Here is a 24,780-nt window from a genome sequence, read left to right as displayed (position 1 = left end):
TATTTTTTAGACCGTTTCCTGCTCCTCATATTTTTCACACCTTTTGATGCTCTTCATATTTTTCACACGTTTTCAGGCTCTTCTTGTTTTTCAACACCGCTTCATGCTCCTCCTATTTTTCAGACCGTTTCTTGCACCTCATATTTTTCTCACCTTTTGAAGCGCTTCATATTTTCCACACCTTTTCAGGCTCTTCATGTTTTTCAACACCGCTTCATGCTCCTCCTATTTTTCAGACCGTTTCATGCTCCTCATATTTTTGACACGTTTTGAAGCTCTTCATATTTTTCACACGTTTTCAGGCTCTTCATGTTTTTCACACCTTTTCAGGCTCTTCATGTTTTTGAACACCATTTCATGATCCTCCTATTTTTCTGACCGTTTAATGCTCCTCATATTTTTGACACCTTTAGAAACTCTTCATATTTTCCCACCTTTTCAAGCACTTCATGGTTTTCCACACCGCTTCATGCTCCTCCTATTTTTCAGACGGTTTCATGCTCTTCATATTTTTGATAACTTTTGAAGCTCTTCATATTTTTCACACCTTTTCAGGCTCTTCATGTTTTTCAAGACCACTTCATGCTCCTCCTACTTTTCAGACCGTTTCATGCTCATCTCATTTTTGACACCTTTTGAAGTTCTTCATATTTTTCCCACCTTTTGAAGCTCTTCATATATTACACACGTTTTCAGGTTCTTCATGTTTTTCAACACCGTTTCATGCTGCTTCTATTTTTCAGACCGTTTCATGCTCCTCATATTTTTCACACCTTTTGAAGCTCTTCATATTTTTCACACGTTTTCAGGCTCTTCATGTTTTTCAACACCGTTTAATTCTGCTTCTATTTTTCAGACCGTTTCATGCTCCTCATATTTTTGACACCTTTAGACTCTTCATATTTTTCACACCTTTTCAGCCTCTTCATGTTTTTCACACATTTTCAGCCTCTTCATGTTTTTGAACACCCCTTCTTGCTCCTTTTATTTTTCAGAGAGTTTCATGCTCCTCATGTATTTCACACCTTTTAAAGCTCTTCATATTTTTCACACCTTTACAGGCTCTTCATGTTTTTGAACACCGTTTCATCCTCCTCCTATTTTTCAGACCGTTTCATGCTCCTCATATTTTTGACACCTTTTGAAGCTCTTCATATTTTTCACACCTTTTCAAGCTCTTCATGTTTTTGCACACTGCTTCATGCTCTTCCTATTTTTCAGACCGTTTCATGCTCCTCATATTTTTGACACCTTTTGAAGCTCTTCATATTTTTCACACCTTTTCAGGCTCTTCATATTTTTCAACACCAATTCATGCTTCTCCTATTTTTCAGACTGTTTAATGCTCCTCATATTTTTGACACCTTTAGAAACTCTTCATATTTTTCACACCTTTTCAAGCACTTCATGGTTTTCCACACCGCTTCATGCTCCTCCTATTTTTCATACCGTTTCATTCTCCTCATATTTTTGACACCTTTTGAAGCTCTCATATATTTCACACCTTTTCAGGCTCTTCATTTTTTTCAACACAACGTCATGCTCCTCCTATTTTTCAGACCCTTTTATGCTCTTCTCATTTTTGACACCTTTTGAAGCTCTTCATATTTTTCACACCTTTTGAAGCTCTTCATGTTTTTCACACCTTTTCAGGCTCTTCATGTTTTTCAACACCGTTTCATGCTGCTTCTCTTTTTCAGACCGTTTCATGCTCCTCATATTTTTCACACCTTTTGAAGCTCCTCATATTTTTCACACCTTTTCAGGCTCTTCATGTTTTTGAACACAGCTTCATGCTACTCCTATTTTTCAGACTGTTTCATGCTCCTCATATTTTTCACACCTTTTGAAGCTCCTCATATTTTTCACACCTTTTCAGGCTCTTCATGTTTTTCAACACCGTTACATGATCCTCCTATTTTTCAGACTGTTTCATGCTCATCTCATTTTTGACCCCTTTTGAAGCTTTTCAGATTTTTCACAACTTTTTAGGCTCTTCATGTTTCTCAACACGGCTTCATGCTCCACATATTTTTCAGACCGTTTCATGCTCATCTCATTTTTGACACCTTTTGAAGCTCTTCATATTTCTCACAACTTTTTAGGCTTTTCATATTTTTGAACACCGCTTCATGCTCCTCCTATTTTTCAGAGAGTTTCATGCTCCTCATGTATTTCACATCTTTTGAAGCTCTTCATATTTCTCACAACTTTTTAGGCTCTTCATGTTTTTCCACATCACTTCATGCTTCTCGTATTTTTCGACCTGTTTCATGCTCCTCATGTATTTCACACCTTTTGAAGCTCTTCATATTTTTCACACCTTTTCAGGCTCTTCATGTTTTTAATCACCGTTTCATGCTCCTCCTATTTTTCAGACCGTTTCATGCTCCTCATATATTTGACACATTTTGAAGCTCTTTATATTTTTCACACATTTTCAGGCTCTTCATGTTTTTGAACACTGCTTCATGATCCTCCTATTTTTCAGACCTTTTCATGTTCTTCATATGTTTGACACATTTTGAAGCTCTTCATATTTTTCACACCTTTTCAGGCTCTTCATGTGTTTCAACACCACTTCATGCTTCTCCTATTTTTCAGACCGTTTCATGCGCCTCATGTATTTCACACCTTTTGAAGCTCTTCATAATTTTCACATCTTTTCAGTCTCTTCATGTTTTTGAACACCATTTCATGCCGCTTCTATTTTTTAGACCGTTTCCTGCTCCTCATATTTTTCACACCTTTTGATGCTCTTCATATTTTTCACACGTTTTCAGGCTCTTCTTGTTTTTCAACACCGCTTCATGCTCCTCCTATTTTTCAGACCGTTTCTTGCACCTCATATTTTTCTCACCTTTTGAAGCGCTTCATATTTTCCACACCTTTTCAGGCTCTTCATGTTTTTCAACACCGCTTCATGCTCCTCCTATTTTTCAGACCGTTTCATGCTCCTCATATTTTTGACACGTTTTGAAGCTCTTCATATTTTTCACACGTTTTCAGGCTCTTCATGTTTTTCACACCTTTTCAGGCTCTTCATGTTTTTGAACACCATTTCATGATCCTCCTATTTTTCTGACCGTTTAATGCTCCTCATATTTTTGACACCTTTAGAAACTCTTCATATTTTCCCACCTTTTCAAGCACTTCATGGTTTTCCACACCGCTTCATGCTCCTCCTATTTTTCAGACGGTTTCATGCTCTTCATATTTTTGATAACTTTTGAAGCTCTTCATATTTTTCACACCTTTTCAGGCTCTTCATGTTTTTCAAGACCACTTCATGCTCCTCCTACTTTTCAGACCGTTTCATGCTCATCTCATTTTTGACACCTTTTGAAGTTCTTCATATTTTTCCCACCTTTTGAAGCTCTTCATATATTACACACGTTTTCAGGTTCTTCATGTTTTTCAACACCGTTTCATGCTGCTTCTATTTTTCAGACCGTTTCATGCTCCTCATATTTTTCACACCTTTTGAAGCTCTTCATATTTTTCACACGTTTTCAGGCTCTTCATGTTTTTCAACACCGTTTAATTCTGCTTCTATTTTTCAGACCGTTTCATGCTCCTCATATTTTTGACACCTTTAGACTCTTCATATTTTTCACACCTTTTCAGCCTCTTCATGTTTTTCACACATTTTCAGCCTCTTCATGTTTTTGAACACCCCTTCTTGCTCCTTTTATTTTTCAGAGAGTTTCATGCTCCTCATGTATTTCACACCTTTTAAAGCTCTTCATATTTTTCACACCTTTACAGGCTCTTCATGTTTTTGAACACCGTTTCATCCTCCTCCTATTTTTCAGACCGTTTCATGCTCCTCATATTTTTGACACCTTTTGAAGCTCTTCATATTTTTCACACCTTTTCAAGCTCTTCATGTTTTTGCACACTGCTTCATGCTCTTCCTATTTTTCAGAACGTTTCATGCTCCTCATATTTTTGACACCTTTTGAAGCTCTTCATATTTTTCACACCTTTTCAGGCTCTTCATGTTTTTCAACACCAATTCATGCTTCTCCTATTTTTCAGACTGTTTAATGCTCCTCATATTTTTGACACCTTTAGAAACTCTTCATATTTTTCACACCTTTTCAAGCACTTCATGGTTTTCCACACCGCTTCATGCTCCTCCTATTTTTCATACCGTTTCATTCTCCTCATATTTTTGACACCTTTTGAAGCTCTCATATATTTCACACCTTTTCAGGCTCTTCATTTTTTTCAACACAACGTCATGCTCCTCCTATTTTTCAGACCCTTTTATGCTCTTCTCATTTTTGACACCTTTTGAAGCTCTTCATATTTTTCACACCTTTTGAAGCTCTTCATGTTTTTCACACCTTTTCAGGCTCTTCATGTTTTTCAACACCGTTTCATGCTGCTTCTCTTTTTCAGACCGTTTCATGCTCCTCATATTTTTCACACCTTTTGAAGCTCCTCATATTTTTCACACCTTTTCAGGCTCTTCATGTTTTTGAACACAGCTTCATGCTACTCCTATTTTTCAGACTGTTTCATGCTCCTCATATTTTTCACACCTTTTGAAGCTCCTCATATTTTTCACACCTTTTCAGGCTCTTCATGTTTTTCAACACCGTTACATGATCCTCCTATTTTTCAGACTGTTTCATGCTCATCTCATTTTTGACCCCTTTTGAAGCTTTTCAGATTTTTCACAACTTTTTAGGCTCTTCATGTTTCTCAACACGGCTTCATGCTCCACATATTTTTCAGACCGTTTCATGCTCATCTCATTTTTGACACCTTTTGAAGCTCTTCATATTTCTCACAACTTTTTAGGCTTTTCATATTTTTGAACACCGCTTCATGCTCCTCCTATTTTTCAGAGAGTTTCATGCTCCTCATGTATTTCACATCTTTTGAAGCTCTTCATATTTCTCACAACTTTTTAGGCTCTTCATGTTTTTCCACATCACTTCATGCTTCTCGTATTTTTCGGCCTGTTTCATGCTCCTCATGTATTTCACACCTTTTGAAGCTCTTCATATTTTTCACACCTTTTCAGGCTCTTCATGTTTTTAATCACCGTTTCATGCTCCTCCTATTTTTCAGACCGTTTCATGCTCCTCATATATTTGACACATTTTGAAGCTCTTTATATTTTTCACACATTTTCAGGCTCTTCATGTTTTTGAACACTGCTTCATGATCCTCCTATTTTTCAGACCTTTTCATGTTCTTCATATGTTTGACACATTTTGAAGCTCTTCATATTTTTCACACCTTTTCAGGCTCTTCATGTGTTTCAACACCACTTCATGCTTCTCCTATTTTTCAGACCGTTTCATGCTCCTCATGTATTTCACACCTTTTGAAGCTCTTCATAATTTTCACATCTTTTCAGTCTCTTCATGTTTTTGAACACCATTTCATGCCGCTTCTATTTTTTAGACTGTTTCCTGCTCCTCATATTTTTCACACCTTTTGATGCTCTTCATATTTTTCACACGTTTTCAGGCTCTTCTTGTTTTTCAACACCGCTTCATGCTCCTCCTATTTTTCAGACCGTTTCTTGCACCTCATATTTTTCTCACCTTTTGAAGCGCTTCATATTTTCCACACCTTTTCAGGCTCTTCATGTTTTTCAACACCGCTTCATGCTCCTCCTATTTTTCAGACCGTTTCATGCTCCTCATATTTTTGACACGTTTTGAAGCTCTTCATATTTTTCACACGTTTTCAGGCTCTTCATGTTTTTCACACCTTTTCAGGCTCTTCATGTTTTTGAACACCATTTCATGATCCTCCTATTTTTCTGACCGTTTAATGCTCCTCATATTTTTGACACCTTTAGAAACTCTTCATATTTTCCCACCTTTTCAAGCACTTCATGGTTTTCCACACCGCTTCATGCTCCTCCTATTTTTCAGACGGTTTCATGCTCTTCATATTTTTGATAACTTTTGAAGCTCTTCATATTTTTCACACCTTTTCAGGCTCTTCATGTTTTTCAAGACCACTTCATGCTCCTCCTATTTTTCAGACCGTTTCATGCTCATCTCATTTTTGACACCTTTTGAAGTTCTTCATATTTTTCCCACCTTTTGAAGCTCTTCATATATTTCACACGTTTTCAGGTTCTTCATGTTTTTCAACACCGTTTCATCCTGCTTCTATTTTTCAGACCGTTTCATGCTCCTCATATTTTTCACACCTTTTGAAGCTCTTCATATTTTTCACACGTTTTCAGGCTCTTCATGTTTTTCAACACCGTTTAATTCTGCTTCTATTTTTCAGACCGTTTCATGCTCCTCATATTTTTGACACCTTTAGACTCTTCATATTTTTCACACCTTTTCAGCCTCTTCATGTTTTTCACACATTTTCAGCCTCTTCATGTTTTTGAACACCCCTTCTTGCTCCTTTTATTTTTCATAGAGTTTCATGCTCCTCATGTATTTCACACCTTTTAAAGCTCTTCATATTTTTCACACCTTTACAGGCTCTTCATGTTTTTGAACACCGTTTCATCCTCCTCCTATTTTTCAGACCGTTTCATGCTCCTCATATTTTTGACACCTTTTGAAGCTCTTCATATTTTTCACACCTTTTCAAGCTCTTCATGTTTTTGCACACTGCTTCATGCTCTTCCTATTTTTCAGACCGTTTCATGCTCCTCATATTTTTGACACCTTTTGAAGCTCTTCATATTTTTCACACCTTTTCAGGCTCTTCATGTTTTTCAACACCAATTCATGCTTCTCCTATTTTTCAGACTGTTTAATGCTCCTCATATTTTTGACACCTTTAGAAACTCTTCATATTTTTCACACCTTTTCAAGCACTTCATGGTTTTCCACACCGCTTCATGCTCCTCCTATTTTTCATACCGTTTCATTCTCCTCATATTTTTGACACCTTTTGAAGCTCTCATATATTTCACACCTTTTCAGGCTCTTCATTTTTTTCAACACAACGTCATGCTCCTCCTATTTTTCAGACCCTTTTATGCTCTTCTCATTTTTGACACCTTTTGAAGCTCTTCATATTTTTCACACCTTTTGAAGCTCTTCATGTTTTTCACACATTTTCAGGCTCTTCATGTTTTTCAACACCGCTTCATGCTCCTTCTATTTTTCTGACCGTTTCATGCTCCTCATAATTTTGACACATTTTGAAGCTCTTCATATTTTTCACACCTTTTCAGGCTCTTCATGTTTTTCAACACCGCTTCGTGCTCCTCCTCTTTTTCAGACCGTTTCATGCTCCTCATATTTTTGACATCTATTGAAGCTCTTCATATTTCTCACACCTTTTCACGTTCTTCATGTTTTTCAACACCACTTCATGCTCCTCCTATTTTTCAGACCGTTTCAAGCACATCTCATTTTTGACACCTTTTGAAGCTCTTCATATCTTTCATATTTTTGAAGTTCTTCATATTTTCACACGTTTTCAGACTCTTCATGTTTTTCAACACCGCTTCATGCTCCTGCTATTTTTCAGACCGTTTCATGCTCTTCAAATATTTGACACCTCTTGAAGCTCTTCATATTTTTCACACCTTTTCAGGCTCTTCATGTTATTCCCCACCACTTCATTCTTCTCCTGTTTTTCAGACCATTTCATGCTCCTCATGAATTTCACACCTTTTGAAGCTCTTCATATTTTTCACACCTCTTCAGGCTCTTCATGTTTTTTATCACCGTTTCATGCTCCTATTTTTCAGACTGTTTCATGCTCCTCATATTTTTGACACCTTTTGCAGCTCTTCATATTTTTCACAAGTTTCAGTCTCTTCATGATTTTGAACACCGCTTCAAGATCCTCCTATTTTTACGACCGTTTCATGCTCTTCATATTTTTCACACCTTTTCAGGCTCTTCATGTTTTTCAACACCGTTTCATGCTGCTTCTCTTTTTCAGACCGTTTCATGCTCCTCATATTTTTCACACCTTTTGAAGCTCCTCATATTTTTCACACCTTTTCAGGCTCTTCATGTTTTTGAACACAGCTTCATGCTACTCCTATTTTTCAGACTGTTTCATGCTCCTCATATTTTTCACACCTTTTGAAGCTCCTCATATTTTTCACACCTTTTCAGGCTCTTCATGTTTTTCAACACCGTTACATGATCCTCCTATTTTTCAGACTGTTTCATGCTCATCTCATTTTTGACCCCTTTTGAAGCTTTTCAGATTTTTCACAACTTTTTAGGCTCTTCATGTTTCTCAACACGGCTTCATGCTCCACATATTTTTCAGACCGTTTCATGCTCATCTCATTTTTGACACCTTTTGAAGCTCTTCATATTTCTCACAACTTTTTAGGCTTTTCATATTTTTGAACACCGCTTCATGCTCCTCCTATTTTTCAGAGAGTTTCATGCTCCTCATGTATTTCACATCTTTTGAAGCTCTTCATATTTCTCACAACTTTTTAGGCTCTTCATGTTTTTCCACATCACTTCATGCTTCTCGTATTTTTCGGCCTGTTTCATGCTCCTCATGTATTTCACACCTTTTGAAGCTCTTCATATTTTTCACACCTTTTCAGGCTCTTCATGTTTTTAATCACCGTTTCATGCTCCTCCTATTTTTCAGACCGTTTCATGCTCCTCATATATTTGACACATTTTGAAGCTCTTTATATTTTTCACACATTTTCAGGCTCTTCATGTTTTTGAACACTGCTTCATGCTTCTCCTATTTTTCAGACCGTTTCATGCTCCTCATGTATTTCACACCTTTTGAAGCTCTTCATAATTTTCACATCTTTTCAGTCTCTTCATGTTTTTGAACACCATTTCATGCCGCTTCTATTTTTTAGACCGTTTCCTGCTCCTCATATTTTTCACACCTTTTGATGCTCTTCATATTTTTCACACGTTTTCAGGCTCTTCTTGATTTTCAACACCGCTTCATGCTCCTCCTATTTTTCAGACCGTTTCTTGCACCTCATATTTTTCTCACCTTTTGAAGCGCTTCATATTTTCCACACCTTTTCAGGCTCTTCATGTTTTTCAACACCGCTTCATGCTCCTCCTATTTTTCAGACCGTTTCATGCTCCTCATATTTTTGACACGTTTTGAAGCTCTTCATATTTTTCACACGTTTTCAGGCTCTTCATGTTTTTCACACCTTTTCAGGCTCTTCATGTTTTTGAACACCATTTCATGATCCTCCTACTTTTCTGACCGTTTAATGCTCCTCATATTTTTGACACCTTTAGAAACTCTTCATATTTTTCACACCTTTTCAAGCACTTCATGGTTTTCCACACCGCTTCATGCTCCTCCTATTTTTCAGACGGTTTCATACTCTTCATATTTTTGATAACTTTTGAAGCTCTTCATATTTTTCACACCTTTTCAGGCTCTTCATGTTTTTCAAGACCACTTCATGCTCCTCCTATTTTTCAGACCGTTTCATGCTCATCTCATTTTTGACACCTTTTGAAGTTCTTCATATTTTTCCCACCTTTTGAAGCTCTTCATATATTTCACACGTTTTCAGGTTCTTCATGTTTTTCAACACCGTTTCATGCTGCTTCTATTTTTCAGACCGTTTCATGCTCCTCATATTTTTCACACCTTTTGAAGCTCTTCATATTTTTCACACGTTTTCAGGCTCTTCATGTTTTTCAACACCGTTTAATTCTGCTTCTATTTTTCAGACCGTTTCATGCTCCTCATATTTTTGACACCTTTAGACTCTTGATATTTTTCACACCTTTTCAGCCTCTTCATGTTTTTGAACACCCCTTCTTGCTCCTTTTATTTTTCAGAGAGTTTCATGCTCCTCATGTATTTCACACCTTTTAAAGCTCTTCATATTTTTCACACCTTTACAGGCTCTTCATGTTTTTGAACACCGTTTCATCCTCCTCCTATTTTTCAGACCGTTTCATGCTCCTCATATTTTTGACACCTTTTGAAGCTCTTCATATTTTTCACACCTTTTCAAGCTCTTCATGTTTTTGCACACTGCTTCATGCTCTTCCTATTTTTCAGAACGTTTCATGCTCCTCATATTTTTGACACCTTTTGAAGCTCTTCATATTTTTCACACCTTTTCAGGCTCTTCATGTTTTTCAACACCAATTCATGCTTCTCCTATTTTTCAGACTGTTTAATGCTCCTCATATTTTTGACACCTTTAGAAACTCTTCATATTTTTCACACCTTTTCAAGCACTTCATGGTTTTCCACACCGCTTCATGCTCCTCCTATTTTTCATACCGTTTCATTCTCCTCATATTTTTGACACCTTTTGAAGCTCTCATATATTTCACACCTTTTCAGGCTCTTCATTTTTTTCAACACAACGTCATGCTCCTCCTATTTTTCAGACCCTTTTATGCTCTTCTCATTTTTGACACCTTTTGAAGCTCTTCATATTTTTCACACCTTTTGAAGCTCTTCATGTTTTTCACACCTTTTCAGGCTCTTCATGTTTTTCAACACCGTTTCATGCTGCTTCTCTTTTTCAGACCGTTTCATGCTCCTCATATTTTTCACACCTTTTGAAGCTCCTCATATTTTTCACACCTTTTCAGGCTCTTCATGTTTTTGAACACAGCTTCATGCTACTCCTATTTTTCAGACTGTTTCATGCTCCTCATATTTTTCACACCTTTTGAAGCTCCTCATATTTTTCACACCTTTTCAGGCTCTTCATGTTTTTCAACACCGTTACATGATCCTCCTATTTTTCAGACTGTTTCATGCTCATCTCATTTTTGACCCCTTTTGAAACTTTTCAGATTTTTCACAACTTTTTAGGCTCTTCATGTTTCTCAACACGGCTTCATGCTCCACATATTTTTCAGACCGTTTCATGCTCATCTCATTTTTGACACCTTTTGAAGCTCTTCATATTTCTCACAACTTTTTAGGCTTTTCATATTTTTGAACACCGCTTCATGCTCCTCCTATTTTTCAGAGAGTTTCATGCTCCTCATGTATTTCACATCTTTTGAAACTCTTCATATTTCTCACAACTTTTTAGGCTCTTCATGTTTTTCCACATCACTTCATGCTTCTCGTATTTTTCGGCCTGTTTCATGCTCCTCATGTATTTCACACCTTTTGAAGCTCTTCATATTTTTCACACCTTTTCAGGCTCTTCATGTTTTTAATCACCGTTTCATGCTCCTCCTATTTTTCAGACCGTTTCATGCTCCTCATATATTTGACACATTTTGAAGCTCTTCATAATTTACACATCTTTTCAGTCTCTTCATGTTTTTGAACACTGCTTCATGATCCTCCTATTTTTCAGACCTTTTCATGTTCTTCATATGTTTGACACATTTTGAAGCTCTTCATATTTTTCACACCTTTTCAGGCTCTTCATGTGTTTCAACACCACTTCATGCTTCTCCTATTTTTCAGACCGTTTCATGCGCCTCATGTATTTCACACCTTTTGAAGCTCTTCATAATTTTCACATCTTTTCAGTCTCTTCATGTTTTTGAACACCATTTCATGCCGCTTCTATTTTTTAGACCGTTTCTTGCACCTCATATTTTTCTCACCTTTTGAAGCGCTTCATATTTTCCACACCTTTTCAGGCTCTTCATGTTTTTCAACACCGCTTCATGCTCCTCCTATTTTTCAGACCGTTTCATGCTCCTCAGATTTTTGACACCTTTTGAAATATTCATATTCTTCACACCTTTTCAGGCTCTTCATTTTCTTGAACACAACTTCATGCTCCTCCTATTTTTCAGGCCGTTTCATGCTCATCTCTTTTTTGACACCTTTTGAAGCTCTTCATATTTTTCATACCTTTTAAAGATCTTCATATTTTTCACACGTTTTCAGGCTCTTCATATTTTTCAACACCGCATCATGCTCCTCCTATTTTTCAGACAGTTTCATGCTCCTCATATTTTTGACATGTTTTGAAGCTCTTCATATTTTTCACACCGTTTCAGGCTCTTCATGTTTTTCAACACTGTTTCATGCTCCTCCTATTTTTCAGACCGTTTCGTGCTCCTCATAATTTTGACACCCTTTGAAGCTCTTCTTATATTTCACACCTTTTCAGACTCGTCATGTTTTTGAACACCGCTTCAAGGTCCTCCTTTTTTTCGAGCGTTTCATGCTCCTCATATTTTTGACACCTTTTGAAGCTCTTCATATTTTTCACGCCTTTTCAGGCTCTTCATGTTTTTGAACACGGTTTCATGCTCCTCCTATTTTTCAGAGCGTTTCATACTCCTCATATTTTTCACACCTTTTGAAGCTCTTCAAATTTTTCACACCTTTTCAGGCTCTTCATGTTTTTCAACACCGCTTCATGCTCCTCCTATTTTGAGACCGTTTTCTGCTCCACATGTATTTCACAGCTTTTGAATCTCTTCATATTTTTCACACCATTTCAGGCTCTTCATGTTTTTCAACATCACTTCATGCTCCTCCTATTTTTCAGACCATTTCATGCTCCTCTTAATTTTGACAACTTTTGAAGCTCTTCATATTTTCCACACTTTTTCAGGCTCATCATGTTTTTGAACACCACTTCATGCTCCTCCTATTTTTCTGACCGTTTCATGCACATCTCATTTTTGACACCTTTTGAAGCCTTTGATATTTTTCACACCATTTTCAGGCTCTTCATGTTTTTCAACACCGCTTTCTGATCCTCCTATTTTTCAGACCGTTTCATGCTCCTCATGTATTTGACACCTTTTAAAGCTCCTCATATTTTTCACACCTTTTCAGGCTCTTCATATTTTTCACATAATTTCAGGCTGTTCATGTTTTTGAACACGGCTTCATGCTCCTCCAATTTTTCAGACCGTTTCATGTTCCTCATATTTTTGACACCTTTTGAAGTTCTTCATATTTTTCACAGCTTTTGAAGCTCTTCATATTTTTCACACCATTTTCAGGCTCTTCATGTTTTTCAACACCGTTTCATGCTCCTCCTATTTTTCAGACCGTTTCATGCTCCTCTTATGTTTGACACCTTTTGAAGCTCTTCATATTTTTCACACCTTTTCACGCTCTTCATGTTTTTGAACACCGCTTCATACTCCGCATATTTTTCAGACCGTTTCATGCACATCTCATTTTTGACACCTTTTGAAGCTCTTCATATTTTTCACACCTTTTGAAGCTCTTCATATTTTTCACACGTTTTCATGCCCTTCATGTTTTTCATCAACGCTTCATGCTCCTCCTATTTTTCAGACCGTTTCATGCTCCTCATATTTTTGACACCTTTTGAAGCTCTTCATATATTTCACACCTTTTCAGGCTCTTCTTTTTTTTCAACACCACTTCATGCTCCTCCTATTTTTCAGACCGTTTCATGCTCATTTCATTTTTGACACCTTTTGTAGCTCTTCATATTTTTCACACCTTTTCATGCTCTTCATGTAATTGAACACCGCTTCATTTTCCTCCTATTTTTCAGACCGTTTCATGCTCCTCATATTCTTGACACCTTTTGAAGCTTTTCAAATTTTCACACGTTTTCAGGCTCTTCAAGTTTTTCAATACCGTTTCATGCTCCTCCTATTTTTCAGACCGTTTCATGCTCCTCTTATGTTTGACACCTTTTGAAGCTCTTCATATTTTTCACACCTTTTCACGCTCTTCATGTTTTTGAACATCGCTTCATGCTCCGCCTATTTTTCAGACCGTTTCATGCTCCTCATATTTTTGTCATCTTTTGAAGCTCTTCATATTTTTCACACCCTTTCAGGCTCTTAATGTTTTTCAACACCCCTTCATGCTCCTCCTATTTTTCAGACCATTTCATGCTCCTCATATTTTTGACGCCTTTAGAAGCTTTTCATATTTTTCACACCTTTTCAGGCTCTTCATGTTTTTTCACACCACTTCATGCTTCTCCTATTTTTCAGACCGTTTTATGCTCCTCATGTATTTCACACCTTTTGAAGCTCTTCATATTTTTCACACCTTTTCAGGCTCTTCATGTTTTTCAACAATGCTTCCTGATCCTCCTATTTTTCAGACCGTTTCATGCTCCTCAAGTATTTCACACCTTTTAAAGCTCTTCATATTTTTCACACCTTTTCAGGCTCTTCATGTTTTTCAACACCGCTCATACTTCTCCTGTTTTTCAGACCATTTCATGCTCCTCTTAATTTTAACACCTTTTGAAGCTCTTCATATTTTCCACATCTTTTCAGGCTCTTCATGTTTTTGAAGACCGATTCATGCTCCTCCTGTTTTTCAGACCGTTTCAGGCTCCTCAAATATTTTAAAACTTTTGAAGCTCTTCATATTTTTCACACCTTTTCAGGCTCTTCATGTTTTTGAAGACCGATTCATGCTCCTCCTGTTTTTCAGACCGTTTCAGGCTCCTCATATTTTTGACACCTTTTGAAGCTCTTCATATTTTTACAACTTTTCAGGCATTTCATGTTTTTGAACACCTCTTCATGCTCCTCCTATTTTTCACACCTTTTGAAGCTCTTCACATTTTTCACACCATTTCAGGCTCTTCATGTTTTTCAACACCGCTTCATGCTCCTCCTATTTTTCAGACAGTTTAATGCTCCTCCTGTACTTCACACCTTTTGAAGCTCTTCATATTTTTCACACCTTTTCAGGCTCTTCATGTTTTTCAATACCGCTTCATGCACCTCCTATTTTCAGAACTTTTAATGCTCCTCCTGTACTTCACAACTTTTGAAGCTCTTCATATTTTTCACATCTTTTCAGGCTCTTCATGTTTTTAACAACACTTCATGCTCCACCATTTTTCAGACCGCTTCATGCTCATCTCATTTTTGACAATTTTTGAAGCTCTTCATATTTTTCACACCTTTTGAAGCTCTTCATATTTTTGACACTTTTTCAGGCTCTTCATGTTTTTTAACACCGCTTCATGCTCCTCCTATTTTTCACATCTGTTGAAGCTCTTCAAATTTTTCACACCTTTTCAGGCTCTTCATGTTTTTGAACACCGCTTCATGTTCCTGCTATTTTTCAAAACGTTTCACACTCCTCATGTTTTTGACACATTTTGAGGCTACTCATATTTTTCACACCTTTTCAGGCTCTTCATGTTTTTGAACACCGCTTCATGCTCCTCATACTTTTCACACCTTTTGAAGCTCTTCATATTTTTCATACATTTTCAGGCCCTTTATTTTACTCACCACCGCTTCATGCTCCTCCTATTTTTGAGACCGTTTCATGCTCATCTCATTTTTGACACCTTTTGAAGCTCTTCGTATTTTTTACACCTTTTGAAGCTCTTCATATTTTTATAACTTTTCAGGCTCTTCATGTATTTCAACACCGCTTCATTCATCTCCAGCTTTTCAGACCGTTTCATGCTCCTCATATTTTTGACACCTTTTGAAACTCTTCATATTTTTCACATCTTTTCAGGCTCTTCATGATTTTCAACACCACTTCATGCTCCTCGTATTTTTAAGACCTTTTCATGCTCCTCATATTTTTGACACCTTTTGAAGCTCTTCATATTTTTCACACCTTTTGAAGCTCTTCGTATTTTTCACACCTTTTCAGGCTCTTCATGTTTTTGAAAACCGTTTTTTGCTGCTTCTATTTTTCAGACCGTTTCATGCTCCTCATATATTTTAAACCTTTTGAAAGTCTTCATATTTTTCACACCTTTTCAAGCTGTTCATGTTTTTCAACAATGCTTCATGATCCTCCTATTTTTCAGACCGTTTCATGCTCCTCAAGTATTTCACAACTTTTGAAGCTCTTCATATTTTTCACACCTTTTCAGGCTCTTCATGATTTTGAAGACCGATTCATGCTCCTCCTGTTTTTCAGACCGTTTCACGCTCCTCATATTTTTGACACCTTTTGAAGCTCTTCATATTTTTTACAACTTTTCAGGCATTTCATGTTTTGGAACACCTCTTCATGCTCCTCCTATTTTTCACACCTTTTGAAGCTCTTCACATTTTTCACACCATTTCAGGCTCTTCATGTTTTTCAACAGCGCTTCCTGCTCCTCCTATTTTTCAGACAGTTTAATGCTCCTCCTGTACTTCACACCTTTTGAAGCTCTTCATATTTTTCACACCTTTTCAGGCTCTTCATGTTTTTCAACACCGCTTCATTCTCCTCCTATTTTCAGACCGTTTAATGCTCCTCCTGTACTTCACACCTTTTGTAGCTCTTCATATTTTTTACACCTTTTCAAGCTCTTCATGTTTTTGAACAGCGCTTCATGCTCCTCCTATTTTTCAGACAGTTTCATGATCCTCATGTATTTCACACCTTTTGAAGCTCTTCGTATTTTTCACACCTTTTCAGGCTCTTCATGTTTTTGAGCACCGCTTCATGCTCCTCTTCTTTTTCAGACCGTTTCATGCTCCTCATATTTTTGACCTCTTTTGAAGCTCCTAATATTTTTCACATCTTTTGAAGCTCTTCATATATTTCACACTTTTTCAGGCTCTTCATGTTTTTCAACACCACTTCATGTTCCTCCTATTTTTCAGACCGTTTCATGCTCATCTCATTTTTGACAGATTTTGAAGCGCTTCATATTTTTCACACCTTTTCAGTCTCTTCATGTTTTTGAACACTGTTTCATGCTCCTCCTACTTTTCAGACCGTATAATGCTCCTCATATTTTTCACACTTTTTGAAGCTCTTCATATTTTTCACACCTTTTCAGGCTCTTCATGTTTTTAAACACCACTTCATGCTCCTCCTAATTATCATATCGTTTCATGCTCCTCATATTTTTGACACCTTTTGTAGCTCTTCATATTATTCACACCTTTTCAGGCTTTCGTGATTTTCAAAACCGTTTCATGCTCCTCCTATTTTTCAGACCGTTTCATGCTCATCTCATTTTTGACACCTTTGGAAGCTCTTCTTATTTTTCACATCTTTTGAAACTCATCATATTTTTCACACGTTTTCAGGCTCTTCATGTTTTTCAACACCGCTTCATGCTCCTCCTATTTTTCACAACTGTTGAAGCTCGTCATATTTTTCACACCTTTTCAGGCTCTTCATATTTTTGAACACCGCTTCATGCTGCTCCTATTTTTCAGACCGTTTCATGCTCCTCATATTTTTGAAAGGTTTTGAAGCTCTTCAAATTTTTCACACCTTTTCAGGCTCTTCATGTTTTTCAACACCGCTTCATGATCCTCCTATTTTTCAGACCGTTTCATGCTCCTCATGTATTTCACACCTTTTGAAGCTGTTCATATTTTTCACACGTTTTCAGGCTCTTCATGTTTTTCATCAATGCTTCATGCTCCTTCTCTTTTTCAGACCGTTTCATGCTCCTCATATTTTTCACACTTTTTGAAGCTCTTCATATTTTTCACACCTTTTCAGGCTCTTCACGTTTTTCAACACCGTCTCATGCTCCTCCTATTTTTCAGACAGTTTCATGCTCCTCATGTATTTCACATCTTTTGAAGCTCTTCATATTTTTCACACCTTTTCAAGCTCTTCATATTTTTGAACACCGCTTCATGCTCCTTCTATTTTTCAGACCGTTTCATTCTCCTCATATTTTTAACACCGTTTGTAGCTCTTCATATTTTTCACACCTTTTCAGGCTCTTCATGTTTCTGAACACCGCTTCATGCTCCTCCTATTTTATACACCGTTTCATGCTCCTCATGTATTTCACACCTTTTGTAGCTCTTCATATTTTTTACACCTTTTCAAACTCTTCATGTTTTTGAACAGCGCTTCATGCTCCTCCTATTTTTCAGACAGTTTCATGCTCCTCATGTATTTCTCACCTTTTGAAGCTCTTCGTATTTTTCACACCTTTTGAAGCTCTTCATGTTTATCAACACCGCTTCATGCTCCTCCTATTTTTCAGACCGTTACATGCGCCTCATATTTTTGACACCTTTTGAAGCTCTTCATATTTTTCACACATTTTCAGGCTCTTCATGTTTATCAACACCGCTTCATGCTCCTCCTATTTTTCAGACCGTTTCTTGCTCCTAATATTTTTGACACTTTTTGAGGCTCTTCATATTTTTCACACCTTTTCATGCTCTTCATGTTTTCAACATCGATTCATGCTCCTATTATTTTTCAGACCGTTTCTTCCTCGTCCTATTTTCACACCGTTTCATGCTCCTCATATTTTTGACACCTTTTGAAGCTCTTCATATTTTTCACACCTTATCATGCTCTTCATGTTTTTGAACACGGCTTAATGCTCCTCCTATTTTTCAGACCGTTTCATGCTCCTCATATTTTTGACACCTTTTGAAGCTCTTCATATTTTTCACACCTTTTCAGGCTCTTCAAGTTTTTGAACAATGCTACAATTCTCCTCCTATTTTTCAGACCGTTTCATGCTCCTCATATTTTTGATCTCTTTTGAAGCTCTTCATATTTTTCACGCCTTTTGAAGCTCTTCATATATTTCACACTTTTTCAGGCTCTTCATGTTTTTCAACACCACTTCATGCTTCTCCTATTTCTCAGACCGTTTCATGCTCATCTCATTTTTGACAGCATTTGAAGCTCTTCATATTTTTCACATTTTTGAAGCTCTTCATATTTTTCACACCTTTTCAGGCTCTTCATGTTTTTGAACACCGTTTCATGCTCCTCCTATTTTCAGACCGTTTCTTGCTCCTCATATTTTTGACACCTTTGAATCTCTTCATATTTTTCACACCTTTTCAGCCTCTTCATATATTTCACACGTTTTAAGTCTCTTCATGTTTTTCAACACCGCTTCATGCTCCTCCTATTTTTCACACCGTTTCATGTTCCTCATGTATTTCATACCCTTTGAAGCTCTTCATATTTTTCACTACTTTTCAGGTTCTTCATGGTTTTCAACACCGCTTCATGCTCCTCCTATTTTTCTGACCGTTTCATGCTCCTCATGTATTTCACACATTTTGAAGCTCTTCATATTTTTCACACCTTTTGAAGCTCTTCATATTTTTCACACCTTTTGAAGCACTTCATATTTTTCCCACCTTTTCAGGCTATTCATGTTTTTGAACACCGTTTCATGCGCCTCCTATAATTCAGACGGTTTCATGCTCCTCATGTATTTCACTCCTTTTGAAGCTCTTCATATTTTACACACCTTTTCAGGCTCTTCATGATTTTCAACCCCACTCATGCTCCTCCGATTTTTCAGACCGTTTCATGCTCATCTCATTTTTGACACCTTTTGAAGCTCTTCATATTTTTCACACCTTTTCAGGCTCTTCATGTTTTTCACACCTTTTCAGGCTCTTCATGATTTTGAACAGCGTTTCATGCTGCTCGTATTTTTCAGACCTTTTCATACTCCTCTTATTTTGACACATTTTGAAGCTCTTCATATATTTCACACCTTTTCAGGCTCTTCATGTTTTTCTACACTGCTTCATGCTCCTCCTATTTTTCAGACCGTTTCATGCTCCTCATATTTTTGACACCTTTTAAAGCTCTTCATATATTTCACACCTTTTCAGGCTCCTCATGTGTTTCTACACTGCTTCATGCTCCTACTATTTTTCAGACCGTTTCATGCTCCTCGTATTTTTCAGACCGTTTCATGCTCCTCATATTTTGACACCTTTTGAAGCTCTTCATATTTTTTCACACCTTTTCATGCTCTTCATGTGTTTCAACACCGCTTCATGCTCCTCCTAGTTTTCATACCGTTTCATACTCCTCCTATTTTTGACACCTTTTGAAGCTGTTCATATATTTCACACCTTTCAGGCTCTTCATGTTTTTCAAAACCTCTTCATGCTCCTCCAATTTTCAGACCGATTCATGCTCCTCATATTTTTGACACCTTTTGAAGCTCTTCATATTTTTCACACCTTTTCATGATCTTCATGTTTTTCAACACCGTTTCATGCTTCTCCTAATTTTCAGAACGTTTCATGCTCCTCATATTTTTGACACCTTTTGAAGCTCTTCATATTTTTCACACATTTTCAGGCTCTTCATGTTTATCAACACCGCTTCATGCTCCTCCTATTTTTCAGACCGTTTCTTGCTCCTAATATTTTTGACACTTTTTGAAGCTCTTCATATTTTTCACACCTTTTCATGCTCTTCATGTTTTCAACATCGATTCATGCTCCTATTATTTTCAGACCGTTTCATCCTCGTCCTATTTTCACACCGTTTCATGCTCCTCATATTTTTGACACCTTTTGAAGCTCTTCATATTTTTCACACCTTTTCAGGCTCTTCATGTTTTTGAACACGGCTTCATGCTCCTCCTATTTTTCAGACCGTTTCATGCTCCTCATATTTTTGACACCTTTTGAAGCTCTTCATATATTTCACACCTTTTCAGGCACTTCATGTTTTCAACACCGCTTCATGCTCCTCCTATTTTTCAAACCGTATCATGCTCCTCATATTTTTTACACTTTTGAAGCTCCTCATATTTTTCACACCTTTTCATGCTCTTCATGTTTTCAACACCGATTCATGCCCCTCCTATTTTTCAGTCCGTTTCATGCTCCTCCTGTTTTTCACACCGTTTCATTATCCTCATAATTTGACACCTTTTGAAGCTCTTCATATTTTTCACACCTTTTCAGGCTCTTCATGTTTTTGAACATGGCTTCATGCTCCTCCTATTTTTCAGACCGTTTCATGCTCCTCACATTTTTGACACGTTTTGAAGCTCTTCATATTTCACACCTTTTCATGATCTTCATGTTTTTCAATAACACTTCATGCTCCTCCGAGATTTCAGACCATTTCATACTCCTCCTATTTTTGACACCTTTTGAAGCTCTTAATATATTTCACCCCATTTCAAGCTCTTCATGTTTTTCAACACTGCTTCATGCTCCTCCTATTTTTCAGACCGTTACAGGCGCCTCATATTTTTGACAGCTTTTGGAGCTCTTCATATTTTTCACACATTTTCAGGCTCTTCATGTTTTTCAACACCGCTTCATGCTCCTCCTATTTTTCAGACCGTTTCTTGCTCCTAATATTTTTGACACCTTTTGAAGCTCTTCATATTTTTCACACCTCTTCATGCTCTTCATGTTTTCAACATCGATTCATGCTCCTATTATTTTTCAGACCGTTTCATCCTCCTCCTATTTTCACACCGTTTCATGCTCCTCATATTTTTGACACCTTTTGAAGCTCTTCATATATTTCACACCTTTTCAGGCACTTCATGTTTTTTCACACCACTTCATGCCTCTCCTATTTTTCAGACCGTTTCATGATCCTCATGAATTTCACACATTTTGAAGCTCTTTATATTTTTCACACATTTTTAGGCTCTTCATTTTGTTCAACACTACTTCTTGCTCCTCCAAATTTTCAGACCGTTTCATACTCATCTAATTTTTGACACCTTTTGAAGCTCTTCATATTTTTCACACCTTTTCAGGCTCTTCATATTTTTCCCCACCACTTCATTCTTCTCCTATTTTTCAGACCATTTCATGCTCCTCATGAATTTCACACCTTTTGAAGCTCCTCATATTTTTCACACCTTTTCAGGCTCTTCATGATTTTCAACCCCACTTCATGCTCCTCCGATTTTTCAGACCGTTTCATGCTCATCTCATTTTTGACACCTTTTGAAGCTCTTCATATTTTTCACACCTTTTCAGGCTCTTCATGTTTTTCACACCTTTTCAGGCTCTTCATGATTTTGAACAGTGTTTCATGTTACTCCTATTTTTCAGACCGTTTCATACTCCTCATATTTTACACATTTTGAAGCTCTTCATATATTTCACACCTTTTCAGGTTCTTCATGTTTTTCTACATAGCTTCATGCTCCTCCTATTTTTCAGACCGTTTCATGCTCCTCATATTTTTGACACCTTTTAAAGCTCTTCATATTTTTCACAACTTTCAGGCTCTTCATGGTTTTCAACACCACTACATGCTCTTCCTCATATGTTTCACACCTTTTGAAGCTCTTCAAGTTTTTTAACACCTTTTCATGCTGCTCCTATATTTCCTATCATTTCATGCTCCTTATATTTTTGACACCTTTTGAAGCTCTTCATATATTTCACACCTTTTCAGGCTCTTCATATTTTTCAACACCGCTTCAAGCTCCTCCTATTTTTCAGACCGATTATTGCTCCTCATATTTTTGACACCTTTGAGGCTCTTCATATATTTCACACATTTTCAGGCTCTTCATGTTTTCAACACCGCTTCATGCTCCTCCTAATTTTCAGACCGTTTCATTCTCCTCATATTTTTGACACCATTTGAAGCTCTTCATATTTTTCACAACTTTTCAGGCTCTTCATGTTTTTTAACACCTTTTCATGCTCCTGCTATATTTCAGACCGTTTCATGCTCCTTATATTTTTGACACCTTTTGAAGCTCTTCCTATTTTTCATACGTTTTCAGGCTCTACATATTTTTCAACACCGCTTCATGCTCCTCCTATTTTTCAGACCGTATCATGCTCCTCATATGTTTCACACTTTTTCAGGCTCTTCATGTTTTTCAACATCACTTCATGCTCCTCCTATGTTTCAGACCGTTTCATGCTCCTCATATTTTTGACACAGTTTGAAGCTCTTCACATTGTTCACACCTTTTGAGGCTCTTCATGTTTTTGAAAACAGTTTCTTGCTCCTCATATTTTTCAGACCGTTTCACCCTCTATATATTTGACACCTTTTTGAAGCTCTTCATATTTTCACACCTTTTGAGGCTCTTCATGTTTTTGAAAACAGTTTCTTGCTCCTCATATTTTTCAGACCGTTTCACCCTCTATATATTTGACACCTTTTTGAAGCTCTTCATATTTTTCACACCTTTTCAGGCTCTTCATGTTTTTCAACACCACTTCAAGCTCCTTCTATTTTTCAGACCGTTTCATGTTTCTCATATATTTGACACAGTTTGAAGCTCTTCATATTTTTCACAACTGTTGAGGCTCTTCATGTTTTTGAAAACAGTTTCTTGCTCCTCATGTTTTTCAGACCCTTTCACCCTCCTCATATTTTTGACACCTTTATGAAGTTCTTCATTTTTTTCACACCTTTCCGGGCTCTTCAAGGGTATGAACACCGTTTCATGATCCTCCTATTTTTCAGACCGTTTCATGCTCCTCATATATTTGACACCTTTTGAAGTTCTTCATATTTTTCACACCTTTTCAGGCTCTTCATGTTTTTCAACACCAGTTCATGCTCCTCCTATTTTTCTGACCGTTTCATGCTCCTTATATTTTTGACACCTTTTGAAGTTCTTCATATTTTTCACACCTTTCAGGCTCTTCATGGTTTTCAACACCACTACATGCTCTTCCTATTTTTCAGACCGTTTCATGCTCCTCATATGTTTCACACCTTTTGAAGCTCTTCAAGTTTTTTAACACCTTTTCATGCTCCTCCTATATTTCATACCATTTCATGCTCCTTATATTTTGACACCTTTTGAAGCTCTTCATATATTTCACATCTTTTCAGGCTCTTCATATTTTTCAACACCGCTTCAAGCTCCTCCTATTTTTCAGACCGATTCTTGCTCCTCATATTTTTGACACGTTTGAGGCTCTTCATATATTTCACACATTTTCAGGCTCTTCATGTTTTTCAACACCGCTTCATGCTCCTCCTAATTTTCAGACCGTTTCATTCTCCTCATACTTTTGACACCATTTGAAGCTTTTCATATTTTTCACACCTTTTCAGGCTCTTCATGTTTTTAACACCTTTTCATGCTCCTCCTATATTTCAGACCGTTTCATGCTCCTTATATTTTTGACACCTTTTGAAGCTTTTCATATTTTTCACACCTTTTCAGGCTCTTCATATTTTTCAACCCCGCTTCATGCTCCTCCTATTTTTCAGATCGTATCATGCTCCTCATATGTTTCACACATTTTTCAGTCTCTTCATGTTTTTCAACAATACTTCATGCTAATCCTATGTTTCAGACCATTTCATGCTGCTCATATTTTTGACAAAGTTTGAAGCTCTTCACATTTTTCACACCTTTTCAGGCTCTTCATGTTTTTCAACACCGCTTCAAGCTCCTCCTATTTTTCAGACCGTTTCTTGCTCCTCATAATTTGACACCTTTGAGGCTCTTCATATATTTCACACATTTTCAGGCTCTTCATGTTTTCAACACCGCTTCATGCTCCTCCTAATTTTCAGACCGTTTCATCTCCTCATATTTTTGACACCATTTGAATCTTTTCATATTTTTCACACCTTTTCAAGCTCTTCATGTTTCTTAACACCTTTTCATGCTCCTGCTATATTTCAGACCGTTTCATGCTCCTTATATTTTTGACACCTTTTGAAGCTCTTCATATTTTTCATACGTTTTCAGGCTCTTCATATTTTTCAACACCGCTTCATGCTCCTCCTATTTTTCAGACCGTATCATGCTCCTCATATGTTTTACACCTTTTTCAGGCTCTTCATGTTTTTCAACATCACTTCATGCTCCTCCTATGTTTCAGACCGTTTCATGCTCCTCATATTTTTGACACAGTTTGAAGCTCTTCACATTGTTCACACCTTTTGAGGCTCTTCATGTTTTTGAAAACAGTTTCTTGCTCCTCATATTTTTCAGACCGTTTCACCCTCTATATATTTGACACCTTTTTGAAGCTCTTCATATTTTTCACACCTTTTCAGGCTCTTCATTTTTTCAACAACACTTCATGCTCCTCCTATGTTTCAGACCGTTTCATGCTCCTCATATTTTTGACACAGTTTGAAGCTCTTCACATTGTTCACACCTTTTGAGGCTCTTCATGTTTTTGAAAACAGTTTCTTGCTCCTCATATTTTTCAGACCGTTTCACCCTCTATATATTTGACACCTTTTTGAAGCTCTTCATATTTTTCACACCTTTTC

Source organism: Dama dama, chromosome 29, assembly GCF_033118175.1.
Source record: "Dama dama isolate Ldn47 chromosome 29, ASM3311817v1, whole genome shotgun sequence".
Lineage (NCBI taxonomy): Eukaryota > Metazoa > Chordata > Mammalia > Artiodactyla > Cervidae > Dama > Dama dama.
Note: the sequence above shows the minus strand (reverse complement) of the source record.